At 41.1% G+C, this 24,091-nt stretch overlaps 1 protein-coding gene across 1 annotated transcript in view; it reads right to left on the bottom strand.

Annotated features, from left to right (window-relative positions):
* The window catches only part of PDE4B (phosphodiesterase 4B), a 489,843-nt gene extending 481,292 nt beyond the window's left edge, over positions 1 to 8,551 (bottom strand). The window contains exon 1 of the mRNA XM_060231968.1: positions 8,528 to 8,551. The gene's annotated coding sequence lies outside the window, so the exon portion shown is untranslated. The remainder of the gene's footprint in view (positions 1 to 8,527) is intronic.
* Between the last annotated feature and the right edge of the window lie 15,540 nt (positions 8,552 to 24,091).

Below are 24,091 nucleotides of genomic sequence, written 5' to 3'. Positions count from 1 at the left end.
TCTCCATGGGGATATTAATCTGTCCCCCATTGCCATTTACTGCCAGTGAATGTTTTGCTTGGCATTCCTTCAATGATCCCTACTTCCTCTCCAGTATTTTAACTGTCATTTTTACCTTATTTTAAGCTCTGGCTTAAACTTCTTTTAATGATATGTTTTGGTGTTGGTTTTAATGGCTTTTAAGATGAGATTTTAATTTGTGTGTTTTAATTTGTTAGCTGCCTTGGTGGCCCTTTGAGAGCAGAAAGGTAAGATAAAAATATTGTTAATAAATAATAGTGTATGTTGACCCCATGGGGTCCATTACATTTGTAATACAGAATAAAATGTAACTGTTCATACAAACTACATAAGGGACATTCTTTTTAGTACCAAATTCTGACAGTGAAATTGCACGTCTGGAATTTTGTGATGTTCCTTTTCAGGGAGCTATTTGAAGGAACACAGAAAACACTACAAAAAGTCTGTTTCTTCTCTACTTAATATTATTACATAGGATGAACACAAAGGCATGTCTTCACTTCTCATTTCGAAAGATATCACATGAAAGATCTGAATTTTGTTTAAATAGTTTTAAATGTGATTTACAATCTATATTGATCAGTGTGTGTATCTCAATTACACAGATATTATTTATTTCTATTCCAGATTAATTATCACACATTCATATAAATGACAAAAGATGCTAAAGGCAATTTAAGCCACATATTTAAAAATACCCCATGAGTTTATGACATCAGAACATAAAAGACTGCATACCAAGCAGTCAACATGAAGGAACACAGTCCCTAGGACTAGCTACAAAAGCACCAAGCAAAGAGAGTTTTAAGGGCTAGTTTAAAATTACTTTGAGGAATGGGTTTCTCCTTTTCCTTCAGTTCCAGTAAAACGAATGTGTCAATTATAGGGGGACAAGGAGTGAGCCTGCCTTCTGCCTTTTATGTGTAACCTTTGCTGCTCTTTTAGAAGGCTCAAGACTACCAAAAGTCCCATGTTCACTTTTCTCCATGGCTATATATCTGGCTGAATAGAGTAATCTGGTGGTCTGCTGTGCATTGCTTTGCGTACTCTAACAAGTTGTTCACTTTACAACCCCAGAGCGGATCTATTTTTGGTGTGTTGACTATAGTGTTGCCAAGTCCAATTCAAGAAATATCTGGGGACTTTGGGGGTGGAGCCAGGAGACTTTGGGGGTGGAGCCAGGAGACATTGGGGGCAGAGCCAGGAGCAAGGGTGTGACAAGCATAATTGAACTCCAAGAGAGTTCTGGCCATCACATTTAAAGGGACAGCACACCTTTTAGAATGCCTTCCTTCCATAGAAAATAATGAAGGATAGGAGCACCTTCTTTTGGGGCTCATAGAATTGGACCCCCTGGTCCAATCCTTTTGAAACTTGGGAGGTATTTTGGGGAGAGGCACTAGATGCTATACAGAAAATTTGGCACCTCTACCTCAAAAAACAGCCCCCCCAGAGCCCCTGACACCCGTGGATCAATTCCCCATCATTCCCTATGGGAATCGTTCCTGGAGGTGCATAATGGCTGTGGGGGTGGAGATTCCCCCGCTGGCCAGCTGGCTGGGGGAGGGGGAAAGCCTGTAAAACCAGGGGATCCCCCGCTGGGACCTGGGGATTGGGAAGCCTAGTTGACTAGCTACCAGTCCTTTCCCCCCAACACACATATTACTTTGGCCAAATACTCCTCCTGACAGAGTATCCTGCCACACCCCAGGAATCCCAACTTCTATGCACTATACTATTTACATTGGCTGAAAAAATGTGCCAAACTTTTGTAAATCTTTCCTTCTACCTGTGGCAATGCCAGAACCCTGCCCAAGGGAAGCTACACATATTCTTGAAGTCTGGCACAGGAATAAACACAAGGTAACTGTGGATGGGGTCTAACTCAGCTATTGAGAACCACATCAAGGAAGAATGGATTATATCTAGTTGAGCTGGAGGCCCTGTTGGAAGACAGAGGAGCAGAAGCTGATCTATGGCATCAGCTGTATAGACACCATTTTCTTCCCTCATGTATTTTCTAATGTCTGTCAGTTTATTTGTTCTTCCTGTAGACAAGACTATTATTTGAAGAAAACCAATGGACTTGAACAAACTGGATTAATAAGGGAAAACATTTTCCAGAAGCACAAGCCCCTTGTTTGAAGTATATAGTTAACCCTAATCATGCTTGCACTATAAGGATACCATGGTTTATCTCATGCCAGATTGTACATCTTCGAAGACACACAAATGCATGTAAAGCAGACATAATCAAATATCTTCAGGGTTATGCACCTAATCAGACCACTTTTCCAATACACATACTTAGCCTACACTAGAACACACATTGCCAAGTACTTGTAAATAAAATATTATTATGCAGATATCATAACAAAGAGACAGGAACTAGAATTACAGTAGCAAGTCCCACTCCAACCTTGGCACGTTGATCTTTTCTTGTGTATAGATCTTTGTGCACAGTTTCTACATGTACAAACTCTATGGGTAAGAAATGATCCTTGTGGAAAGGTGGACATAATATGACCTCTTCCTTCTATATATCAGCAGCAGAAGAAGAGGAAGAGGAGGAGGAGGACGACATTGGATTTATATCGTGTCTTTCACTACCTGAAGGAGTCTCAGAGCCACTTATAATCTCCTTTCCCTTCCCCTCCCCACAACAGACACCCTGTGAGGTAGGTGGGGCTGGAAGAGCTTTCCTAGAACTGCTATTGAGCAGAACAGTTCTGAGACTTGTGGCTGACCCAAGGTCACATCAGCAGGTGCATGTGGAAGAATGAGGAATCAAACCTGGTTCTCCCAAATAAGAGTCTGTGCACTTAACCACTACACCAAACTGGTTCTTTCAGTCACTTTATCAAGATACTTGCATCAAGCTAATGTTTGTTTTCCCTATAAAACTAAGGTCTCATCATTGGCAGCCTTCTTCACATCAATTCTGTCTAACTGAGTTGGAGGCCCTATGGGGAGACAGAGGGGCAGAAGTCAATATGTGAGAACGTTTTCAATAACTATGCCTCTTTTTCCACATGCAGTTAAAGTCTGGTTGACACATGTAAGAGAATGAGGCAGTATAATAGATAGCACCACTTCAGGCTTCAGGTAAAGAATACCACTTATGATTATTCCATTGTAATAATTAAAAAAACTCTCTACAAATGTGTTGGGGGGAAGTATAGCCAGCAAAATCAGGGCTAGAAACACTTTTTCTGCTATGCAGTGAGCAATTATTTGAAATGCATTCAAAAGTGGCCACCTGTAGTCTGAAGTGACAGTCCATTCTATCACCTAAGTATTCTACATCTTCCCTTGGTATATTTAGACCAGATCCAGAATGCTGAGGTTGTCTAAAGGATCCACAAATATTTATTTATTTATTGGATTTCTATCCCACCCTCCCCTGCACAGCAGTGGTCAACAGCGGCCCTAAGGACATATGCATGACAATAGGAAAGGAAAGGTCCTCTGTGCAAGCACCAGTCATTTCCGACCCTGGGATGACGTTGCTTTCACAACGTTTTTCATGGCAGACTTTTTACGGGATGGTTTGCCATTGCCTTCCCCAGTCAGCTACACTTTCCCCCAAGCAAGCTGGGTACTCATTTTACCAACCTCGGAAGGATGAAAGGCTAAGTCAACCTCGAGCCGGCTACCTGAAAATCCAGCTACCGCCGGGGATCAAACTCAGGTTGTGAGCAGAGCTTAGGACTCCATTACTGCAGCTTTAACACTCTGCGCCACGGGGCAATAGCTCCCATTAAATAATCAGGAATTTCTTCAAAGTAAAATACTTTTGAGCTAGGTAATCACCATCACAGTGTACTACCACTTTTATGTCACATTTCCCCTACTCCTAAAGACAGTTGAAAAAACAACATTGAGTTGTTTAGGGGGCACAAGTGTTTTTCAAGCGGTAAAGTGGGACACATGGAACAGTGGGTTTTTGTATGTGGAACACACATGCATACCAAGCAGTCCTCTAGAGTCAAGGATAAGTAGGAAAACATAACCAATAGAATTCAGATCATCTTTAAAGTAATTGTTTTTTTGAGAGAGCCATTTTCGATAATATTTTCATTTCAGGCAGCCAAGTCTTCTAGCTCTGTAGCTAATAACATTTTGTATAACAGCCTCTGCCCAGGGGTATGGCTATTTCTTTGAAAATATTCCTGCCACAGAAGACAGTAGTTGTCTCTCATTTTATCTTTGTTCGAAAATCCAAAGACCAATATATATGCACATATTTCACTCAGTGGTTTCAGTTAAATAGTTGTGTAAAATTCTCTTGATACAATTGTGTTCAATATAAAATGATATACAAGCTCCATCTGTAGTGTATTAAATGCCTGCTTTACATGCAGAAATGATGACAATAATGAAATAATAAAATTTCTAAATTTAACCAAGTTTCCCATATAATCATAGTATATAGATACAAAGGTGATGGGAAAATAATTATATGATACTACATTCAAAGAGACTTTATGTAGCAAGCACAAAATGTATATGTAAATAGGTAACTGAAAAATGTTTAAACATTTTCTGAACTGCAATTAATCTCCTATAGAAGATATATCAACACATTAGTAATATTAACAAAGAGAAGTATGAATATGGTTCCTGCTTTGCTCCCTCTTATGTCAGTGTTTTTTATGAACACACTTGGAAAGTCATCCTTTAAAGAATCCACCTACAAACCACTCATCTACTGGCAACGTACTGATAATATCTTTGTGATCTAGAACACCACAAAAGAAAGTCTGGAATGATTCAACGCTACCCCCAGTAGCCATTTCACAGTACCTTGAAAAAGACAATACATTGTTTTCACATTGCCCCCAAACCTCTACAAATTGCTCCTGAGAGCCGGATTAAAGCCACCATGATTCTAAATACAGCAGTTTAATCATTTGTACTAATCTTAAAGAAACTGTCATCCTTCACATAGTGGCAAAAGAGAGTAAGTCACCTCCAAGTCTAGCAGTGTAATATGTGTTTTAGCATACAAAACCCCTGGGTGTCACACAGCATACACTAGAAAAATAGGATGCCCTCATATCCTATTCCAGATAATTCAAATTAAGAAACCAGCAAAGAAACAATTAAAACAGCTTGAACAACTTTTGTAAGACATTCAATTTAGAGGGCCAACTGTGGACTGTCCTGTGCAGAAGAGATCTGGCCACTGTGGTATATGCCCTGGTTACATCTAGAATAGATTGCTGCAATGTGCTCTACATGAGACTGCTCTCAAAAAGTATCCAGAAACTTCTGTTAATACTAGGGTTGCCAAGTATGCATTGGGAAATATCTGGAGATTTTGGGGGTGGAGCCTGGAGAAGGCAGGATACAGTGCCATAGAGTCCTCTAAAGCAGCCATTTTGTCCAGGGGAACTTATCTTGGTTGTCTAGGGATCAACTGTAATAGTGAGAGATCCCCAGGTGACACTTGCAGGTTGGCAGCCAAAATTAGTGTGTACACTGCAGCTATTATGTTGACTGAACCATATAACTCCAGTCTTGACTCACCTATACTGGCAACTAATTTCAAGGTGCTGTGTTGATCTTCACAGTCCTATATGATTTGGGATAAAATACATGTTGTTTCCTAATCCCTTATTTTAACTGTTTTGTGTGAATTCGACTTTTAAAAAAACTATTTTAAAATAGTTTTAATGCTGTATGTTTTATATGCTTTTATTATAATGTTTTGAGGTGTAATTTAACAATGTATCTTTTAAATTGTTAGTGCCACCATGGTGGCCCTTGTAAGGCCAGAGAGGTGGGATATAAATTTGGTAAATAAATAACAAAATAAATTGTACTGCAGATGTCATAATTCTGAGTTTTGACCATCAACATTCTTGGAAATCCAGCCATGTTTCTGACTAGCCTAGAAAAAAAAATACTGAAATAATTTTAGTTTCTGTTCCTAAATATACATATTCTATACAGCATGAAAAATACTCTAGTATACAAAATCTCATGGGAAAATCTCATGGCATAATAAAATTAGTCTTTGAAATATTATGTAAATCTGTCTTCTGTGGGGGGTTTTAATGCCACAGAATGAATGAGCATAGCTGTTCTTTCAAAATCAGCAAACATAAATGATCTAGTAACAAACAGGAGAGGGAAAGATAAAGTGCACAAGACAGAAAAGAAAAAAGTCTCTGCTCAAAGTAGTCCACATGTGAGAATTTGGGGGGGGGGGGTTATAGTTTGAAGCCTGGGAAAATCTAGCACAATTTTAAAAGAATTAAAAGAGTATGACTAACACATTTTAAACATTTGGTATGCATCTCTTCCTATACTATGCTCAGGGAAAAAATGACAGCTATAAACCAACAATATTATGGAAAGCTGACATATTTGCACTACTGACTCCTTTGCACACGAATAAAGGTTTTTAAATGTAAAAAAACCCATTATATTCTACCAACATACTGATATTAACTCTCATATAGATTAACATTTTTCACATAGGTGACTCCTGAAAAATCCAAAATTGTTTCTGCTGGTGAAAGAGGCACAATTAACATTTGTGATTCAGCATTCACTATCATCTTATCAGAATCTTATGTTTAAACTTCAAAGGAGTTAGTCATTGGTGCTTCCACAGGTACTACTATTGTTCCTAATTTTTCCTATTCAGGTTCAAGACAAACACAGAAGCATCTTCTGCTTAAGGAATATTCTATGACTTATAACTCACATATTGCCTTTCACTGAAATAAATATAAAAAAACACAAGAATACTCTTAAAGTGAGAACCTAATTCTCAAGGGAGGTAAGATTCCCCAAACACTCTTTCAATGACAGGATCTCTACCTAATTTTTTATAAAGGCAGCTTTAAGGGTCAACTGGATAGTTTATGAAATGCCACAAGAAAAAACAGTGTACCTACAGTGATATTTCAAGATAACAAGAGAATTAGCAGCTTCAGTGTTGTAATAGATAGACAGATATGACAGCATAGTGAAATATATACATCATATAATTATATTACAAAGACCAGACAGGGAAAGGCCAAAAACTAATAAACTAAAGACAAAAAAGTCATTAAATGCCATTAATTTAATTTTTCAAATTAAAAAGTAAGGTGTTTGTTAACACCCTCATTTCCCCACATCAAGGGGAACATAGCCTATATCAATGGGGAACTAAAACTCATCATATATGTTTTTCCAGATGTCTTCTCCTATATTGTGTATTTTAATGTTTTTCCAAATTATCTTCTAGCTAAAAAATAAACTAAATTCATTCATATATCTTAACATGCAAAGATAAGATTTTATTAGTACATTCAATCCAAGAAGAAGAGCAAAAATGGACTAAAATTATAATCCTGTGCACTACAGACGAACATAAAAAGAGCCCTGCTGGATCACACCAGTAGTCCATCTAGTCCAGCATCCCGTCTCACAAAGTGACCAGCCACTTCCTCTGGAGGGCCAGCAACAGGGCAAAGAGTCCAATATCTTCCCTTGATGTTGCCTCCTGGCTCTGGCTGACTACCTCTGAACATGGAGGTTCCCCTCAGTCATCATGGATATTAGCCACTGATAGCCATGACTTTATTTAATCCCTTTTTAAAGCTGTCTATTCTTATGGCCATCACTACATCCTCTGGCAATGAATTCCACATTTTAATCATTTTCTGTGTAAAGACGTAAAGAAATTTCGTAGAAGTCCTGTGGGGCTTCATTACCTGAGATTTATAATCAGGCACATCTGCTCTCTCCAGCCAACACCGTTCTGCAACTATTCCCTCTCACAATGTAGGTCAAAACAAGAAAAACCAAGGAAATGAGCGCCGTGCAGCAGCAAAGATAACAAGGTCAACAATGGTCATTTTTACTTTTTAAAAAGTGGTTAGCCAACTCTTATAAATCTTCTGTTTACCCGGAGTTTGTTACTACGCCTATTTCTGCAACTTGAAGGATCTCTATCCTAGCAGCCTCCTGATATTGCCAATAGCACTAGCAGTGTGCTTTTCCTCACCTGTCACCTGACAGTACATGCAACAGACAGCCTAGTCTTAACATCACGCTTATGAAAAGTCTTGCGAGACACCTTTCCGCCCCAAAGTTCACGGATGTTGTTCTTCGCAGTGATCTGGTTCAAAAGCGAGAGGAGCTGAACCTGCCAATTGCTGGCAAGGCAACCCAGGCAGGCAGATACAACATAAACCAATACACGGGGTAGGGGGGGCTTTCTGCGGGGTCTAATTAACCAAACAGCCGCCTTTATATTTTACCTGGTCCCCACCCGCCAGTCCTATTGGTTTCGTCCGCGGAGGGTAGTGTGTGCTTACCGCTTCCCCCTCCTCAATGAGTAGTCCATTTCTCTCCAAAAAGGCTGGATAAACAAGAACCCGGCCAGAAAGCAATGGTTCGATAAAGGGCGAGGTGAAAAAGCTGAAACGTTCCGCCTCAGCAAAGCGGTATTCTCCCCCCCCCCCCCCCGCACACACCAACACAAATCCGCCGGAGCTCCTACCTTCCCCAATATCCAGGCGCCTCAACCAAGTATCTGTCTCCGCTTCCGCCGAAGAGGGGATGGGAAACGGCTTGCTGTGCCCCCGGGTTTGCTGCCCAAAGCCGAGCAGCCTCAGCCTCCCCGCAGCGCCTCTTGACAAGCCGTCGCAGTAGCATCAAGCTGGTTTCATGAAGCTCTGCCACTCTTCCCAGCCAGAGTACTGAATATAGCATTTGCACTGTCTCTCTGTGTGCGTGTGCGTGTGAGTGTGTGCATGTGCGAGAGACTTTTTTCTGCCTTAGTGCTATTAGGGCCACCACCTGTCGATGCTGTTCTGCTAACCCAGACAGCGTTAGGCATAAATACATTGCACACCAGATGCCCTGGCTTGGGAATGCAGATATTAATCTTGCCTAAAAGGCTAAAGGATTAATCTCACAGGTCCAAGAAATGATGCTTTCCACACTTCTCTTTCTCTAATGTTACTACATTGCCACGAGGCAAAAAGATTTTTCTTTTTTTTTCTTGTCTTTTTTTTTAAAGAGGCCTACATCCCATGCCCATGTGTTTCCAGCCACTAAAAACCCTGGTAGCACCTGTTTATGGCCTTAAAGGTAAGAATCAGACTTTGAATTAAGGACTCCCTCCTCACATACTGTCTAGTCCTCATTTCTCCATGGTCAGGGACAAAGGGTGGCTCAAGGGGAGGATGTGTCTTCAAGATACCCCCTGGTCTGTGGGGCTAAGGAGCACTCCTCTCCCTGGTATTGTTTAACATCTATTTGCATCCCCTTGCCCAGCTGGTACAGAGTTTTGGGCTAGGGTGTCATCAATATGCAGACAACACTCAGCTGTATTTGCTGTTGAGCAACTGGTTGGCTTCAATCCCATCATCTTTGGCTGAAGCTTTGGAGGCCATGGTGGGCTGGCTAAAGCAGAATAGGTTGAAATTGAATCCCTTAAAGATGGAGGTTCTAAGGCTAGGGGAATGGGGCTGGAGTTAGAGCGCAGATTGCCTGCCCCTCAGTTAGATTCAGGGTTCTGGTATTGACCTTTAAGGCCTTGAGCAGTCAGAGACCAGCATATCTATGGGACCTCCTTCTCCACTATGTCACTGGAAGAGCATTATGCTCTACAGGTTGAAATCTACTGGTGATCCCTGGCCCCAAAGAGGTCCAACTGTCCTCAACAAGGGCTAGGACCTTTTCAGTCTTGGCCCCAACTCTACCAGAAGATACTAGGACCCTGCATGATCTTCTACAATTCCACAGAGGCTGCAAAGCAGAGATGTTCCACCAGGCTTTTGCATGAGGACAGCGACGGTTGTTGGGCTGGCACCCCTCTCTCCCTCCAGGGGGATTCTCTGCTCCCAATGCCTTGAAAGCTGAATTGTTGCACGTTATAAATAATGTAATCAGGCTGCATATTGTTCTTAATTAATTGGATTTATTGATTTTATATACATTTTATGCTGTTGTACATCACCTAGAGCCCAGTGTTGGCCGGGATGAGGTGGAAGAAGAAGAAGAAGAAGAAGAAGAAGAAGAAGAAGAAGAAGAAGAAGAAGAAGAAGAAGAAGAAGAAGAAGAAGAAGAAGAAGAAGAAGAAGAAGAAGAAGAAGAAGAAGAAGAAGAAGAAGAAGAAGAAGAAGAAGAGGAGGAGGAGCAGCTTCTGAGATTTGACAAGCTCAGGCTATACCATGCCACCTTCCCTCCCAAGCACATGTACACACACACACACAAAAGGGAGAAAAATGCACATTCACAGGGAAAAGCTCAAGGGCAGATAACATGTACAAAAAAAATGATGATCAAAGGATAGAAAGGGATGATAAAATACAGAGAGAGAGACGGGGTGGAAATGGGTGTTCCACTCCACTGGTGTTCTCTAGCCCTCACTGCCTCACAACTGATCTCCTGTTCAAAGATCCTGGATTCTTCTCCGTTGAGCAGCAAGGAGGATCCAAGTAAAAAGCCTATTTATTTGTATGAAGGTGATGGCCTTGCCAACTTTTCTGAAGCTTGTGGCTAGTGTAGCAGTGCTTAGTGAAATGCCTGAAGGCTGGGGAACTCTACTGCAAGCACTACAACATGGCTCTCTACTAGGTAGAATTGCCCCCCCCCCCCAACAACTGATGATAGAGAAAATGACTGAAATTTCAATTTTGAGCTATAGTGTAGCCATAATTACTTAGGGACAATAAAATAGACAAGGCTGGCCTTTAACAGAAGAGAGCTTCCCTACAGAAGGTTGACCTTTGCTAACCTTCACTTGTCTTTATAGAGACAGCCAGTCTACATACTTTTCTGCCTTATATGGACAGAGCCTCCTTCATCCATATTCTGCCTTTCTATTATCTGTTGTGATCAGAAAATATACAGTAAATGTAGCTTTTAGATAGGGTAGTCATATTTTTAAAAGGAAAATGAGAAGGAAGAGTTGAAGTTACACAACATGCTGATGTCCACTGGCCTGGAGGACAAAGAACTCTTCCAGGATTGGATGATGATCTATAGTGGCATGACACTATTGGTGTATATTAATGTAATTATGTGATGTAAAACTTGCTATAAGTCTTCAGCCTGGACAAAGTAATGGGATCAGTGCTTTGATCTTTCATAGAGATACTTTCTTTGAGCATGGTCAACTGAATAAAGACTTTGTTTCTACTGAATATAACTTTGCTTATTTGGACCCTTCAACTGAACCCAAATTTTTCCATCAGTTTGGTGTTGGAAGTGGAATGGACAAAGGACACCAAGCCTGAACCAAACCCACTGCTTGGGACCAGAGGACTCTGGTGCACCCTCCTGAGATAGTAAGAGATGTGTGTTGAAAAAATCTCTTTTTGGGATTCCTTCCTCTTTGCAATGTGGTGAGATTCTGTCCTGGCAATAAAAAGTCCATTCCTATTTTACTTTGTAGAAACTTTTATCTTTGTTTTTATAGGCTTTTCCACCTGTATATTGTCATGGGGTGCTGAACAGTCTATTGGTAAAAGGTAGTAAAAAGTTATAAAGGAATGAAGGCATATAAGAACACGAGATCAGGCCAATGGACCATTCAGTCCAACACTCTGTGTCAAGCAGTGACCCAAACCCAGGTGCCAGCAAGAGGCTCACCAGCAGGGCCAGAACTCCAGAAGCCCTTCCAATGTTGCCCTCAAAGCACCAGGAAGACAGAGCATCACTGCCCCAGACAGAATTTCATCTATACCTTGCAGCTAATAGCTACTGATGGACCTCTGCTCCATATGAAGCTATGCTTGTAGACAGTAGACACCACCACTTCTGTGGCAGTGAATTCTACATGTTTTTGGAGAACTTCTTTGTCTGCCCATGATAGCCAGAACAAATGAAGAAGTGGTTTTGGGAGAATTAAATATGGGAAAGAGTCAAAGCAAAGAGCCCTTTGAGGCAAATGTTGGCTATTCATGGGACACCAGGAAAATTAGCATCTGGACTGAGTTTAAAGCACTCACAAGATTTATGTCCTATTTGGAATTGAAGATAGTGAATGTGATAGTGGATATGAAGATAGTGGCTTACAGTTTTAATTGCTCAGAATTGGGCAGGACATAGGACTCTGGGTCTGGAAATACCTGGAGATTTGGGGTGTGGAGCTTGAAGAGGATGAGGTCTGAGGAGGGGAGCAGCCTCAGCAGGGTACGATGCCATAGAGTCCACCCTCCAAAGCAGCCATTTTATCCAAGAGAACTGATCTCTATTGTCTGGAGATTGGTTATAATAGTGGAATATCCCCACTATTGTAAGGCTGACTTGTCCTTTGATTCAGTACTCTTCTTGGGCTGAATTGGAGTAACAGGATGAAAAGGAAGAATAAAATCCAATTAGGCTAAATCAATAGCCCCACAGTCATGGTTAGTTTAAAACAATTTGCAGTTGATAGTGCAGATGTAGCCATAAGCAGTGAAGTATAGAAGACTCCCTGGAAGAAAATGCCATGTAAACTCTTTGCTGTGAACTAATTGCCTTAGCCTCATGGAAGAGTGCTAAAAAGAATTCTGGATCTCACAATGCCCTGAATAAAAATCATACTGTGCAACTGGATTATTTCTTACATACATCTATCCATTTATTGAGTTACACAACTTTTAGGTCATTATATGAAGTGATTTCTCTGAGACTTGCTTCTTTGATTCATCTCAATTAAGATACCACATATTATGCATGTGAAATTATTGTCTGAATCACAGTATTTTGTTGACATTATACTGTAAAAGTATGTGCAGTATTCAAACTTCTAAACTGGTTTTAAAATAAGAAAATGCAACTGCTATCAGTAGGCACTGATATTTTAAAAATGTAGATCAAAGTTAGGCACTGATATTTTAAAAATGTAGATCAAAGTTATAAAATATTATAAATCTATATAGTTAGCACTTAGCATCATTTATTAACTTTATAATAATATTTGTCTAGTCATGCTACTTCTTCACTATAAAACTGAAGCTACATACAATAAAAATAATATAAATACATAATAATGACTTCATTAGAACCAGTCAGGTTTTTTCTTCCTGAGTATTATGTTGTCAGTACTGCATTTTTTAGATTGCCCATTTCTTTGAAAAAACATTTTGCAAATCAGAAGCATTAAGAGACAGGTATGTGAGCAATCATTAAAGTAGCAGAATGTTCAATTATTATAGATCTGTAATAGAATATTCGGTTGAAGACAGGATACAAATTCTGTTCTTACATGCTCATGAAATGGAAATACAAAGCAGAAAGGGCATTCTTCCATCTTTTAAATTTTAATTGGAAGCTGTGAAGCAGATTCTCACCAAATGAATTAGTAAACCTACTGTGAAGTTCCAGATTATGCATATTTGTGAATAAACAAAACAAGCAGGATCATAATTACAATCAAGGAAGTCATGTGAGTGAGAGCACTACATGCAGATCTGAGTTCGTGTCAATCAGTTTTGTTTATGGGTAAATGTATTTACCGTATATATTAGTAAATAGAGTATATATTTTCTTCATACAAGTAATAATTCTTTTTAAAACAAACTGATCATAATAGTCTGAAGGTGTATCTCTTTGCTGCATTTTTAGAAACACTGTGGAACTTTAACCAAACAAAAATCAAACATATCTACAACATCATGGTTTGTATGAACAATAAAAGCCAAGTTCTGTTTCATATCAGTTTTTACTGTTCAGTAGTTAAGATAGATTTTCCAGCTTACAAGTGGCACCTGGAGGTTTCCCACTATTAAAATTGATCTCTCCAGACCACCTACATCAGCTGCTTGGGCAGATAGACTCTATGGCATTATATCATGCTGAGGTCCCCTCCTCTCCAGATCCCATCATCACCAGGCTCTGCTCCTAAAATCTCCAGGTATTTTCTAACCCAGAGCATTGCAATGATAAAACTAATCTTATTCCCCAACTAGAACCACATCAGAGTGGTCCTTGTTATTACAACTAACCAGGGGTCGTTAAGTAGAAAAGTAGTTGGTGGAGCTCATCCAGTGATTGTTATGCAGCTGCACCTACTATTCAATGGGCAAGGTGGGAAGGAGGAGGGGAAACCCTCAGAAAGGTTCAGGAGCTGCTCTACTGTGAACTCCTGCTGAAGTGGGGGCCATTTCTCCGTTATGGCCCCCACTTGGTGGAATCAGCTGCCGGAAGAGGTGAGGGCCCTGCGGGACTTGGCTCAATTCCGCAGGGCCTGTAAGACGACCCTCTTCCGGCTAGCTTACACCTAGCCGGGATGGAACCTGACGTAACTGGCCTGCCATCTGTTTATATAAAATGACAAGTTATTGGTTTTAAGCTGCATTGTTTTTATGAATTGAAATGTATTGGTTTTAATGTTTAAATGTGTAGTATTTAATTGTTTATATTTAAATTGTTAAATTGTTAACTGTTGGAAGCCGCCCTGAGCCACTCGTGGGAAGGGCGGGATACAAATCCCGAATAAATAAATAAATAAATAAATAAAATTCAAGGCCTGCATGTTACTATGTTTATAGCTTGACAGGAAGACTTCCTTCATTTCCCAATAGGCAACAGTCTCTTCATTTTAAATTCTCTGGGTGCTACAGCTGAGAAAGCCCTGCTTCTGATGCCACCACATGATAAAGAGCAAGGAAATACAGTGCATGGCCTCAGTAAAGGTCTCATTTGATGAGCAGTTATGTAGAGGGTCCTTCAAACATCCTGGCTCAGTCATTTAGGGCTTTGAAGTAAACCCAGAGGTGGACCCAGAGGAGGAAGTTCCATCATGCTCCATCATGGTGAAAATGTGCTTCCCATAGTGGGGGCACTCTTAGCCACAGGCAGCTGCCCTGGATCCAGGAAGCTATACTGGCACTCCTCCCACCCACAACTGTTGTTGTCCTGTCTGCTTCAAAGCTGAAGACCCTGAAAGCCCTGCCTCTGGCGGGTATTGCAATCAGCTAGGCAGGACAAAGGATGGAGGCTGGGAATCTCTGTCTGCTACATCTGTGTGTGGTCGGCTATTCCTTGCAGGGATACTACATCATCTGAGCAGTGCAGGGACTGAAGGCAGCATATGTCACAGTGCCCTAAATATCTTGGATGCCACCAAGCACAGCCTCAGACTTGCAACACTGATTGTTCTACCAGATGTGTCTGACAACCAACTGAAGATGTGGAGCCAGGAGGGATTGACTGCATACACACACCTGGCAAGGGATGGAGGCTGACAGGCGGAGCTGCTCAGCCAGCCAGGGCTGGTAGTTATGGTTGTTAACTCCAAGTTGAGCAATTCATGGAGCAGTACCACAGAATAAGCTTTGGACCACCCTAAATTACACATCCCCAGACTCATCTGCAAGGAGACATGCACTGGTGCCTGGTTCAAACACTGGTTCTGACCATGGTTTGGGGGGGGGGGGGAGAAGTGCCAGAACTCTCAAGACGGAAATGAAGGAGAAACACTTGGGTGCCCCTCATGAACTTTTAAACATTTTTTGGAGAATTGTGTTTCCACAAAGAGGTTCCAGAATTCCATTCCACTGCATTCTGACAATTCTTCCATCATGCAATACAACTGATAGTCTTCAGAGTGCCACATCAGTGCAATGATGAGACTTTGGAATAAAATCTTCAGAACTGTTCTGTAGCATATATTTCCACATAGAGTTGCCAACTCACCTTAAAAAAACATCTTCAGCTTTTCTTCTGCTCTACAGTTTAATAGCAATTTGCAGGAGAAGATTTTCACAGCATGGAAATAGACATTGTCACCTGCTGCTGCCATGTATAAAACTGCTGTTCAAGGCACAGATGCTTGAAGAGTTGGGAACCTTGTCGTCAGAACAATAAAATCACCAAAAATCAAATTAGAAGAAGAAGAAGAAGATATTGGATTTATATCCTGCCCTCCACTCCAAAGAGTCTCAGAGCGGCTCACAATCTCCTTTACCTTCCTCCTCCACAACAGACACCCTGTGAGGTGGGAGGGCCTGGAGAGGGCTCTCACAGCAGCTGCCCTTTCAAGGACAACCTCTGCCAGAGCTCTGGCTGACCCAAGGCCATGCCAGCAGGTGCAAGTGGAGGAGTGGGGAATCAAACCCGGTTCTCCCAGATAAGAGTCCACACACTTGACCACTACACCAAACTGGCTCTCCAAATTAGAGAATTTGAATCATACATTGGCTCATCTGCATAATTTAGAAAACCATGATCTTCATAAACAAGTATTTACAGAGTTATGCCCAGCTTTCCTAATCTCAGAACTACAGCCTAAGAAGCATTTATATTTAGCCTGTGTTTCTATTCTGTTTCCTCTGTGTGTGTGTGTGTGTATGTGAAGGACCATCAAGTTTAAGCAAACTAATGGCAACCCAATAGGATTTTCAAGGCAAGAGATTAACAGAGATAGTGGAACAGTGCTTTCCTCTGCATTGTGACACTGGAATTCCTTGGTGGTCTCCCATCCAAATATTGACCAGGGCCAATGCTGCTCAGCTTCTGAGATCCGATGAAATTGTGCTAGTCTGGGCCATACAGATGAGAGTATTATTGGGTGATAACAGACAGGCGTTTGGGAGTATGGGAGGCATCCTAAAGTCGAACGGCTAAAAAAGAGCCATCCTGAAGCCTCCACAAACTCCCCCGTAAGCCATCCCCATCCCATCCATGGGCACAACATGGGCATGTTCAGACAGCTGTTGTGCACCATTCCTGTCACTCAGTTTGGGGTTTTCCCCCATACGTTTTCAGCAGTCATGCTGTCAGCTTGCACCCTTCCGCTTCCAGACATCAAGGAGGCAACTGGCGTGCGGCTCAGATATTTGCTACCACTTCGAAAGTGGTAGCTTTTTGAGTCACACTGCGGAGGATGGGGTGAGGATGGGACAAGGATGGGTGGCAGATGTTTGTGTGTGGAAGGATTTTTTTTAGTCAATTTCAGAGCTGTATCTGAGTTGTCCTAAAGTGCTGGTCCGTAATCACCCATTGTGTACCAAAGAAATGTATTCATGAGTTTCATCTTCATTTCTCCTGTGACTACTTAGCATATCTACAGTTCTTGGTGACTATGCCTTGATTCTATATATTTTAGGAATCAGCTACAGATAATGTTGCTCACAGGACTGGAGAAAAATGCCTTCTTGGTAAACAGCATCCCATTAATCCTCTGTTAAAAAGACGGACTTGGTTTTCTACAGGGAGTTTAGCCAGCTTATTTAGCTACCAATGTAAATTTCTGGCAAGTCCAACCGAAAAACCTTCAGAATGCTTAGATGGAATGTCTGCATTTAATTTATTAACTGTGAGCTGTGACACTTTCCTGTAAGTTTAATCCAGTTAGAAAATGAAGATATATTCCAGCATATGAGGAGTTTAACTTGCTTCCCTTTTGTGGAACAGACTGTCAGGTATCCTGGACAAGGTTACAGTTTGCACAAACACTAAAATTGGTTCTGAGTATCACTCATGACAATGTTCATAATTTTTTGTTAGTTGCAGTTTTAGGCACAGAAATCAGGTGCTAGTTGCCATTTTATTAAAATGAGAAGGGTTGTACCTACACTTTTTACAGTGGTATAAATATTTAAAATAGAATGTATCTTAATACTCTGATACCCATTTCATCTTCATAATACTTTTGATGGTAACAAATCTTATAAGGGTAGCTTCTCTGTTAATCTTTTGTATCAAAACTTCTCTAGTACCTTGTAAACTAACAATGTTAATAGTTACAGTTTTTTCAACATTTTTTGTATCCAGTGTGTAGAAGAGAATGATAGTAGCCTGGGCTTTTTGCTGTTGATTCTGTTTTAACTGTTTTATTTAAAATCTCTGCTGGGCTCTCATGAAGGAACAATAATACCACCATTATAGCCAACTCTATTGAATTTAGAGCTCTAAACTAATGCAGTTATAGCCTTGCTAATGTAACCTACCAGGAACAGATGCTCAGATTAGGGTGGCTTCAAGGGCTTTTAAGAATGTTCTTTCATACAGGTTCCTTCCACTGATGGGTGAAAATAGACCTACTAAAGCAGCATATATATTTATGCTGCTCCACAAGTTTCCTGTGTGGATATAAATCAAGAATGTAAAATTGTTTGGATTAGCAAGGGTTTTCTGTTCTGCTTCTAAATATGTTTAGGTTGCCAATTAACTTGGAAAAAAATGTCCCTTGAATAGACGCATAACGGGATATTATTTACCTCCTTGCCATAAAAAACCTCAACTACCCACTTCCACACAGTAAGCCTCTATTTAAAGGTACAGTACATTTTCCTCCAGGCCAGTTGTATACTCTAACCACACTTGAAGTGCCTTTCAATGATGAATAAAACATAATAAAAGGATATCATCTAATCACACTAAAATGTAGCTCAAGCTGCATAAAATGTTTGCCAGCAGTAATATGCAAAACCATAAAAAAAGTCAGAAGACTCCCTAGTTTCTGAAGATCAAATACAAAAGCAACAGCCATCAAAATATAACATCATATGCATGCTGGAATAATGCAACAGTACAAAGTTTGTGTAACCTAACCAGTAATGGAAGACTATATATAGCCTCAGGTAAGAAGGCACATGACAACTGTAAGTGTTATTGCTTACAACTAGATAATTTATGATAGCTCTCTTATGAGTTCCATCAACATCTGCTCAAGCAGATCAGTTCAGATCAGGGCACAAGCAAGATCTGGTTTTAAAATATTACATTGTTTCCTGAGGAAAAGTCAAAGGAAAAAAGCATCTTCTCTGTTTCTTATCTACTTTTATCCCAGAACCAAATCTTATACACCTGCACTACATATACCAGCTTAATTCGAATGTTATGCTTACATCATCACTATGGTATGGAATCACCTTACAATGGCCTGGTTTCATGTTTTGGCAATGGTCTATAAGCAGGATGGATGTCCTTTGCAGGCCACCAGTACAAAGTTTGTGGATCAAACGGACATTGCCGGTATCATAAAGCCCATAAGTCATATAGAGGCCCATGTTTGTATGATAGCAGCTGAAGGCTTTTGCTGTTTTCTGCTATTGTACTAGATTCAATAATACAAACCTCTCCTTGATCACTGCTGCAGCAGCAACAACTTGGTAGTATGTTTGTATCCCTACTATTCATTGATATTTCCTCACCACTGAAGAGGTTGTAGGTCCTGACCAACTCAGAAAGGAACAGTAAGGTCTGGTGAACAGATGCAGACAGATTCTTATTCACAACTTAAATTGATTTTTTAAAAACAGTTAAAGAGTACCTGAGACAGGAATGATTAGGAAGTCTATCTGTATTATCCATTGAGCAAGACTGTAAGGAAAGTAAATTTGTGTAGGAAAATGGATGCACTTGCTTACAAGGAGGAACAAAGGGGGAAATGTAATCTTGTAGCCAGAAGAGTTAGGAACAGCATGCACATTTATGCAAATAAAGTAAAAAATGGACATGATTTAGAAAGAAAGCATTGTTACAGAAATTGAGAGGAGAGGTGGAAGGGAAAGGAAGACTGGATGTGCAGTTTAATATGGACATGTTAAAAATATAGTTGCAAATAAGTAAAGAAGGGAACAGGGTAGTGCGGAGGCAGGCCCCATAATATGTCTTGCCCCAATCTCCCAAAATCCTAGTTCTGTCCTTGAGAATAGTTTTTAGACTACAGTGATAATGTTAAAAATTAAATTATTTTATTTATTTATTTTGTTCAATTTATATCCTGCCCTCTCCACGAAAGCAGGCTCAGGGCGGCTTACATGTTCATGTAAATACATGAAATATAAAATTACATTAAGACATAAAAACATAAAAATCAAAAACATTTCAAGTGCTATATTATCTTATTATTACTATTATAGTTGTATTTATTAACTTCAGTTATATCCTGCTTTTCTTACCAAGACTCAATGTGAATTACAAAATCTGACCGTCCTCCAATAAACAGTACAGGAGGACCAGGGTTGCAGAGCTGGAAAAGCAATGCAAATGAAAACTGTTCTAAGGCATGGCATGCCAACAGGTTTACAAAGGTGGAAGAGGTTGCAATGAAAAGAGAATTGATACATACCATAAACAGTGCAACAGACTGAATTGCTATGCCTTACAGAAGCAACCTCCTGTGTTGTTCCATTATATAACCATATGACATCCTGCTTTGCAGAGGCTGCCAAGCTATTCGGCCTAGAAGTTAGTCTGAAGAAGACAGAAGTTCTCCACCAGCCTGCACCCCAGGAAGATTATCACCCCCAGTTCTGAAGACAGTCCAGCAGTTCAGCTACCTGGGGTGCATCATCTCCTCAGATGCCAAGATCGACAAGGAGATTGACAACAGGCTGGCAAAGGCAAACCGTGCATTTGGCCGATTGCACAAAAGAGTGTGGAGCAACAAGCATCTGAAAAAAGGCACAAAGATCAATGTTTACAAAGCGGTTGTGATGACAACCCTCATCTACGGCTCTGAATCGTGGGTTTTATACCGTCATCACCTGCGACTCCTTGAGCGCTTTCATCAGCGCTGCCTTCGCACCATCCTCAACATCCACTGGAGTGACTTTGTGACCAACACTGAAGTCCTCAAGCGGGCGGAGGTTACCAGCATTGAGGCACTGCTGTTGAAGACGCAGCTGCGCTGGGCAGGGCATATTTCTAGGATGGAAAACCACCGCCTTCCCAAGATTGCCCTGTATGGCGAACTCTCCACCGGCCATCGAAATAGAGGGGCACCAAAGAAGAGGTACAAGGACTCCTTGAAGAAATCCCTTAGCACCTGTCACATCAACCATCACCAGTGGTCTGACCTAGCCTCAGATCGCAAAGCATGGAGGCACACTATCCACCAGGCTGTCTCTTCCTTTGAGAACGCACACATCGCTGGTCTTGAGGACAAAAGGAGATTGAGGAAGAATCGCACTGCTACAGGACCAACCCTAAATCAGACTTTTCCCTGCAGCCGCTGTGGCCGGACCTGCCTGTCCCACATTGGTCTTGTCAGCCACCAGCGAGCCTGCAGCAAACGTGGACTATTGCACCCTTCTTGAATCTTCGTTCGCGAAGCCAAGCCGAGAGAGAGAGAGAGTAATCCCTTTGAGAAAACTTCCTCCTGAAAATTTCTGTTTATACATTCTGCAAAGTGGTACGAGCATGGGGGCCTTCCTGGCTAGAAAAGAACTGAAGACACTTCCAGACGAAGCATTTGCAAGTGGTAGGCACATTAAAACATGAGAAGTACAAAAAAAAAATTTAAAGGCCATCACATTAGAAACTTTTGCCTTTCATTATTAAACATTTGTTTTACAGTTTAGGACACAATGACCCTTATAACAAGCATTTCTATTTTCTCCAATTTTTCCATGTCATACCCTTTTCTAACTCCTATTTCTAAGTAGTGATCCTATCTCTTGTTGGGACTTCTTGCCTTCGAGCATTGCTGTAAAGACACGTTGGGCTCAACTTGATTTTTCTGCCTTTTAAAAAGAGAGTGATTTAAACTTGGCTGGGCTGCCCTAGCACTGTCATGCTAAAAAGATTAAAAGCAGGTTAATGAGTCAGGCAGACCAAGGTTCCCTGAGGAGCTGTTTTCTGCTCCAGGAAGAACATTGCTGTGGTTGATGCAGGGGAGGTTGGGTAGGTATTCATTTTGAACCTTTTACTTTATAAGGCGGGTGTGAGTGGGTTACAAAACAAATGACTAATCTACATTGAGATTTCACAGGGTTGGTTATTGAAGAAATCTTGTTATTTTGTGGGGAGGGCAACCCAGAGCTACTTTTATATTCAGAGGGATCCAATTTTTTAGCAAGCATGTCAAGCTATAGTTTTTATGCTATTTGGATTTAAATTTTGGTGGCTCCAATTGTCTTTTTAAAATTGAATGTATTTATGTCCATATTGCACCTTATGGGCCCACAGGCTGACTGCAATGCACAAGTTAAGGCATTCGAAACATTCCAATTACAGGATACAAATGAAGGATGTTACGAGAAAAATGCACTGTTAAAGGAGCTCATAATTCTTTAGACCTATGTTTCTCACTCTAGGCCAATCTGTCCTTCTAATGAAAAAAAATGGTTTGTCTATTATCTTCATAAATCATAGGTGACAAAATCATTTTAGACACACTGGATTAGTTAATCTGTAAATGATCACCATTCTTTCATATTTATTTTATCTGGCAGCAGCTAAATTTGGCAAGTACTAGTAGGCAAGGGGCAGAGGTGATTGGATCAAGACATTAAAAATCTGTAGATACCATTACGTTATTCTGTCATGCTGATTCACTGCCCACTTTCTCTATATTTAGGACTGCTTGCCATTCCATCCTACTGTGTGATGAAGTGTGCTTAGAGCACATGAAAGCTTACATTCTGAATAAAACTTTGTTGGTCTTAAAGGTGCTACTTGATTCTGCTTTGTGTTTATCTGTGTGCAAGGTTTTCACTTTCAGGCAATAATTATTGGGGGAGGGGGAGGTCTTTGGACCACATAATCTCTCCCCTGAAGTAGTCAAGTCTATTTTACCATTTCTGTATTCTGCCCCCTTAGTCCACACTGTCCTACATCAAGCCTATGCCTCTTTACCTTTCAAGCTAACTTGGTCCAAGCTAGCTGGGGAGCTCATCAGGGTTGTTGAGTTTTCTGTGTGTGCTCTAGGAAACGGCCACTTAATGTGGGCTGCTTACCTTTTCAGTGCTGGCATTTCAGAGTTTACACTTGGGGTTGCCAACCTCCAGGTGGTAGCTGGAGATCTCCCACTATTTTAGCTGATCTCCAGATGACACAGATCAGTTCACCGGGAGATATCCCACTGAAGCCACTTCCCTCCTCTTCCTCCGGGTTGTCGCTGGGCCAGGCAGGCAATGCTGCCATGCCCCTCCCCGTCTGGTTGAGGGGCTTTGCCTGGGGTGCTGAAGGACTGTTGGCATAAAAACACTTCCTGCCCCAGCAGCCTCCCAAGGCCGGACTCGGCAGGACTTGAGCCTGGGGGTAGAAGGGGGGGAGGAGGGCAGGTGCACTGAGAAGCACTTGGTGGCCATGCTGAGGGGGGCACAAGTAGGTAATCTTGCCTAGGGCGCCAAAAAGCCTAGCACCAGCCCTGCCAACCCCCTCTTGAAGCTGTCCATGTTTGTAGCTGCCACCACCTTCTGTGGCAGTGAATTCCATATGTTAATCACCCTTTGGGTGAAGAAGTACTTCCTTTTATCCATTCTAACCCAACTTCTCAGCAATTTTATTGAGTGTCCATGTGTTCTTGTACTGTGAGAAAGGGAGAAAAGTACTTCTTTCTCTACTTTCTCTATCCCCTGCATAGTCTTGTAAACCTCTATCATGTCACCCCTCAGTCAACATTTCTACAAGCTAAAGAGCCCCAAGCATTTTAATCTTTCATCATAAGGAAAGTGTTCCAACTCCTTAATCATTTTAGTTGCCCTTTTCTGCATCTTTCCCAACACTATATCTTTTTTGAGATGTGGCGACCAGAATTCTACACAGTACTCCAAACAAGGCCGCACCATCAATTTATACAGGGGCATAAATCAATTTATACAGGGACATAAATCAATTTATACATCAATTTATACAGGGGCTGATTTGTTTTCAATTCCCTTCCTAATAATTTCCAGCATAGTGTTGGCCTTTTTTACTGCAGTCGCACACAGTCTCGACATTTTCAGTGAGTTATCAACCACAACCTCTTGGTCAGTCTCTGCCAGTTCACACCCCCATCAACTTGTATTTATAGTTAGGAATTTTGGCCCCAATGTGCATTGCTTTGCACTTGGCCACATTGAACTTCATTTGCCACGTTGATGTCCACTCGCCCAGACTTGTCAGATCCCTTTGGAGTGCCTCACAATCCTCTCTGGTTCTCACCACTGTGAATAATTTAGTTTCATCTGCAAACTTAGCCACTTCACTGTTGGCTCCCAACTCCAAATCATTAATGAACAAGTTAAAAAGCATTGGAACCAGTACTGAGCCCTGCGGCACCCCACTGCTTACCACTCTCCACTGCTAAAATTGCCCATTTATACTCTTTCCTATTAATTAGTCAATTTTTGATCCACAAGAGGACTTGTTCTTTTACCCCATTACTCTACTACTTAGAGCAGTTAGGAGT

The sequence above is a fragment of the Heteronotia binoei genome, chromosome 2 (assembly GCF_032191835.1).
Source record: "Heteronotia binoei isolate CCM8104 ecotype False Entrance Well chromosome 2, APGP_CSIRO_Hbin_v1, whole genome shotgun sequence".
Classification (NCBI taxonomy): Eukaryota; Metazoa; Chordata; class Lepidosauria; order Squamata; family Gekkonidae; genus Heteronotia; species Heteronotia binoei.
The sequence above is the reverse complement of the archived record's forward strand: the minus strand, read 5'-3'. Positions and strand labels throughout refer to the sequence as shown.